Raw genomic sequence first — 5,849 nt, 5'->3', positions numbered from 1 at the left:
ACCTCTCAACTCACATTACCAAGGCCAGATCTCAACTCAGTTTCTTGAGTGGCTACAAAGTGACCTGGATTATTCAGCTCCTACTATTTGGATTTGTTCCTAAAATTAAAAGATGCTTGTGTTTAGACCAGGCCAACTCCTCCACCTAGAAATCTCACAAACAGCCCCTGAGCTGAGTGTTCCATGTGGGTGGGGGTCGATCCCACCCTCGAAAGGCAGCTCTCGGAAGTCACAAGTTCAGTTCAAAGTACCCTGAAGAGGGCAGGCCGAGGTGAAGGCCCCTACGAAGTAGAAGAGGCCGAGAATCGTTCCCTCCCCGCTTCTCGCAGTCCCAGGAACCCAGGAGAAGTGGTTTTTTGTTTTTTTAATGAGCCCGGTAAACCATATAAGTTGTCAACATGGGACGGAGATCTACATCATCCACCAAGAGTGGAAAATTTATGAACCCCACAGACCAAGCCCGAAAAGAAGCCCGGAAGAGAGAATTAAAGAAGAACAAAAAACAGCGCATGATGGTACGAGCTGCAGTTTTGAAGATGAAGGATCCCAAACAGATTATCCGGGACATGGAGAAATTGGATGAAATGGAGTTTAACCCAGTGCAGCAACCACAGTTAAATGAGAAGGTGCTGAAAGACAAGCGTAAAAAGCTGCGTGAAACCTTTGAACGTATTCTACGACTCTATGAAAAAGAGAATCCAGACATTTACAAAGAATTGAGAAAGCTAGAAGTGGAATATGAACAGAAGAGGGCTCAACTTAGCCAATATTTTGATGCTGTCAAGAATGCTCAGCATGTGGAAGTGGAGAGTATTCCCTTGCCAGATATGCCACATGCTCCTTCCAACATCTTGATCCAGGACATTCCACTTCCTGGTGCCCAGCCACCCTCCATCCTAAAAAAGACCTCAGCCTATGGACCTCCGACACGGGCAGTTTCTATACTTCCTCTTCTTGGACATGGTGTGCCACGTTTGCCCCCTGGTAGAAAACCTCCTGGTCCTCCCCCTGGTCCACCACCTCCTCAAGTCTTGCAAATGTATGGCCGTAAAGTGGGCTTTGCCCTAGATCTTCCCCCTCGCAGGCGGGATGAAGATATGTTATATAGCCCAGAACTTGCTCAACGGGGTCATGATGATGATGTTTCCAGCACCAGTGAAGATGACGGATATCCTGAGGACATGGATCAAGATAAGCATGATGACAGTACTGATGACAGTGACACTGACAGGTCAGATGGAGAAAGTGAAGGGGATGAATTTGTGCACCGTGATGATAACGAGAGAGACAACAATGAAGAAAAGAAGTCAGGTCTGAGTGTAAGATTTGCAGATATGCCTGGAAAATCAAGGAAGAAAAAGAAGAACATGAAGGAGCTGACTCCTCTTCAAGCCATGATGCTTCGAATGGCAGGTCAGGAAATCCCTGAGGAAGGACGAGAAGTAGAAGAATTTTCAGAGGATGATGACGAAGATGATTCTGATGATTCTGAAGCAGAAAAGCAATCACAGAAACAGCATAAAGAGGAATCTCTTTCTGACGGCACATCTACTACTTCCTCACAGCAGCAAGCTCCCCCACAGTCTGTTCCTCCTTCTCAGATACAAGCACCTCCCATGCCAGGACCACCTCCTCTTGGACCACCACCTGCTCCACCTTTACGGCCACCTGGACCACCTACTGGCCTTCCTCCTGGACCACCTCCAGGAGCTCCTCCATTCCTGAGGCCCCCTGGAATGCCAGGACTCCGGGGGCCTTTACCCCGACTTTTGCCTCCAGGCCCACCACCAGGCCGACCCCCTGGCCCTCCCCCGGGTCCACCTCCAGGTCTGCCTCCTGGCCCTCCTCCTCGGGGACCCCCACCAAGGCTACCTCCCCCTGCACCTCCAGGCATCCCTCCACCTCGTCCTGGCATGATGCGCCCACCTTTGGTGCCTCCACTTGGACCTGCCCCACCTGGGCTTTTCCCACCAGCTCCCTTGCCCAACCCGGGGGTTTTAAGTGCTCCACCCAACTTGATTCAGCGACCCAAGGCGGATGATACAAGCGCAGCCACCATTGAGAAGAAAGCCACAGCAACCATCAGTGCCAAGCCACAGATCACTAATCCCAAGGCAGAGATTACTCGATTCGTGCCCACGGCATTAAGGGTACGTCGGGAGAATAAAGGGGCTGCTGCTGCTCCCCAAAGAAAGTCAGAGGATGATTCTGCTGTGCCTCTTGCCAAAGCAGCTCCCAAATCTGGTCCATCTGTTCCTGTCTCCGTTCAGACCATGATGTTTATGAAGCTTTCATGAAAGAGATGGAAGGGCTACTGTGACAGCTCTTAATGCCAGAGCGTTTCTGTTCATACCAGAGGTTGGTGGGGAAAGAGGCTCTTACTAAACTTAGTGAAAGAGCGACTTTCACTGTCAGGGTATTTTTAAATTTCAGTTCAAGGAATATCCTAAAGTTTAGCCTTGTTCAGAATTTATTGCATATAAGAGAGGATTATTTCATTCAGAATAAATTGGTTATTGAAGCAGTGCTGCTAACATCCATTCCCTTTCATACCACCGTTTTCATCCGGTTTGTTCCCCTTCTCCAATTTTTTGGAAACTTGTGATCGAGGGGATCTTGTTACTTATTTGTTTTGATTCTCTTCTTGTGTGCAGTGGGCACTGGAGTAGAGATTTCTGAAAAAAAAAAAAAAAGTTTATTTTACCCCATCTTGCCTTTTGTGTTTGAGTTATTTTAATATTTTCTTGTAAATATTTTGTAATATTTTAGTGAAATGGATCGCAATGTCATTTCCTAATACAAAGCAAGATATGTGGGAAGAAAATGTACAATTCTTTGATTAAAATTATTTCCCACTGACCTAAACTTTGAGTGTTTCGTGGAATAAATAAATAAATGTTCTACACCAAAAAAAAAAAAAGTACCCTGAAGAGGGGCGCCTGGGCGGCTGAAAGGTTGAGCATCTGCCTTTGGCCCAGGGGGTGATCTTGGAGACCTGGGGTCGAGTCCCACATCAGGCTCCCTGTAGGGAGCCTGCTTCTCCCTCTGCCTGGGTCTCTGCCTCTCTCTCTCTCTCTCTCATAAATAAAATCTTTTAAAAACAACAACAAAGTACCCTGAAGAAAGGAGTCCCTTCAAGCCTTACCCAAGCTATGGTCTAGCACACAAGCCTCCCCTTCATTAAGTTCACCTTGCTAAGTAATATCAAATTCATACATTATAAAACACAATAAGAAATCACAGTTGGGAACGTATGTCTCTATGAAAAAGAGTTGTCCAACTAAGTGTGAACATCTCTTACCAGTTTGGAGGGTTTTCTTTTAAGTAGCTGTTCATTAATTGTTTTTCTTTTATAGCACCTACTAGAAAAAAAAACAGTAGCAGACACATAATGTCTAAGAAAAATTTATGGAAGGAAAATTTTCATTCAAGATGTTCTCCGTTAGTTTATTTTTTTATGCGTTATCCTCACAAGGGCCCATCTTGCTCCCACTCTTCTTCCACCAGACTTCTGAGGATTAAAAGTTGAGAAGTAATGTCCCTTCCAGCCCTGCGGTTTCTGTGAGCTGCTGGAGGGTGAGCACTGTGCAATATTTATCTCTGTACCCTACCCTCAGCCCCTCAATAAAGTATTTGTTGAGTTGGAAAAGCCAGTTGCTCATCAAGCCCAACAGCAAGCTTCAAATTCTTGTCTTTCTCCATAGACTCCACGAGGGGGCAGCAATCCTCCAAAAATTGGCCTATTCTGAGCAAGCTTGTGTTCTAGCTAAAAAAAACAATTCCTGAAGTTCATTAAAAATACAGTAACAATTACAATTTATTAAATACTTACTTTACTCCTAGCCTCGGCACTGTTAATAATCCAATATTTAAGAACTCTGTTCAAAACATTCAACTGAATTAAAAAACGACAACCACACATGCAACAAATAAATGTGAAATATTGCAAATTACACTCTGAATTACTTCTGAACACAGAAGCCTCATTGTCTTTACTTGCCAGAACTGCCTAGAGAAGACCTTCCCGTCCCTCAGCCGAAATTCGCATGACAATCTTCTCTGTGAGTGGAGAAAAGAGCCCTTCACCTTTCCATTCACCACTCGCTCACCCACTTACCAAATACCTACTGAGCAACTGCTGTGCGCCAGGCACTGTGCGGGACACAAAAAAAGTAGGCAAATCCAGTTTGGACTACCTGGCTGTAGTCCAGGTGTCTATAGGAGTGAAAATCATCTCTCTAACACCAATAAGTGCAAAAGAATAATTTGGGGCTAGATGAAACTTAAAGCAATTTTCTTGATTCCCTTGCTCTCTGACTCTATTTGTAAAGCACCTGTCTACTGGAAGAACCTCTGCTTATTTAATCTTAAGAGTTTTTAGCTCAGCCAAAAAGAGCCTCATCCTAAATATCCCACCAGGAAGAGTGGCTTTCCAGGGAACAGAGGGCAGCTTTCCAGGCAGGGATGGGTGGCTTGACCAAAGCTGATTTAGTCAAAAACTATTTGGCCTGCATAGTATTTTCATTGTTCTTGGGGTTTTTTGTTTGGGTGGTTAACTTATGCAAACATTTAAAACTTGGAAGAAGTTGGACTTATAGTCCAAGGTGGCAATGTAAAAAGACCCTGAACTCCCCTCCTCCACAGACATATCAAATCTATCCCACTTATAGAGCAATTCCCCCTGAAGAAGGAATGAGGGCTGACTGAGAAGCTTCTGCAAATCATAGAGAGACACACACCCTCCTCCCCCACCCCCCGCCAGAGAATGTCAAGAGATGGAGACACAGTAACAAGAGGAACCCCCATCCCTGATGCTGTTAACTACACTGGAGAGGGATGGTACCCAGACACTGAGCAAATTTATCTGCCCTGAGGCACAGAAAAAAAAAAAGCTATAGCTTAAAAGGGCAGTGCCTGGGTGGCTCAGTAGGTTAAGTGTCTGACTCTTGATTTTGGCTCAGCTCACCACCTCAGCATCATGAGATTGAGCCTGCATCAGGCTCCACACTGAGTATGGAGCCTGCTTGAGATTCTCTCTCTCCATCTCCCTCTGCCCCCACCCACCTGCTTGCTTTCTATCAAAAAATTTTTTATTTTAATTTAATTAAAAAATAAAAAAACAAAAGGGCACCTAGAATATAAAGGAGCCCCAGAACTCTGCCAGACTGTGTGGGAGCTGCTGGAATGCTCTCAAGGTTAGAGGAATTGGTAAGCACCAGAGTTTATGTACCCCCTCTACCTCGATAGTGTGGACAGGAACAGGGTCGGCACCGGCGCAGCTGGCCTGCCACGACAGTGAGCCCCAGGCCCCCAGCCCATACCATCCCCAGCCATCCCATGAAGGCAGCCTCAGGATGGTGCACACTGAAATGCCCCTGGTCAGTATTCACTATAGCTCCAGCCATTTCACTAAGCTGACACAGATGTGAAGCACCCTAGAACACTCCAGACCCATATTACTTTGGCTCCAGATGACTTCTCAAGGTATGCCAAACACAATGCAACCCAGGACCCCCTGGGACACACTGATCTTGGGTCCAGTCACCCTAGCCAGGTACCACCTGTACGAAAGACCCTAGAATCCTCTGGCCTGTGCCCACCTCACTTTTAGTTATAATGCCCAGATGCTCCCTGCACAAGACAACCTGAAACACCCTGGGCCTTGTACTCACTTCAGATTTAGGTATCCTGCCAAGGCACCCTCTGCAGAGAGCATCCCAGGACCACCCTATCCTATGCCTGCTTCAGTTCTAGCCATCCCAATAGGACATTCCAGCACAGAGTGTCCCAATGACAGCAACAGCTTCAATCAATCAACCAAAGTCACTAGGGATGAGTTGTCTTCACAG

The 5,849-nt window shown here is 46.1% G+C and overlaps 1 pseudogene; it reads left to right on the top strand.

Annotated features, from left to right (window-relative positions):
• The first annotated feature begins 265 nt into the window (after nt 1–265).
• LOC140614359 (WW domain-binding protein 11 pseudogene) lies at nt 266–2,920 on the top strand (annotated as a pseudogene).
• The last annotated feature ends 2,929 nt before the right edge of the window (nt 2,921–5,849 follow it).

The sequence above is a fragment of the Canis lupus genome, chromosome 2 (genome assembly GCF_048164855.1).
Source record: "Canis lupus baileyi chromosome 2, mCanLup2.hap1, whole genome shotgun sequence".
NCBI lineage: Eukaryota > Metazoa > Chordata > Mammalia > Carnivora > Canidae > Canis > Canis lupus.
The sequence above is the reverse complement of the archived record's forward strand: the minus strand, read 5'-3'. Positions and strand labels throughout refer to the sequence as shown.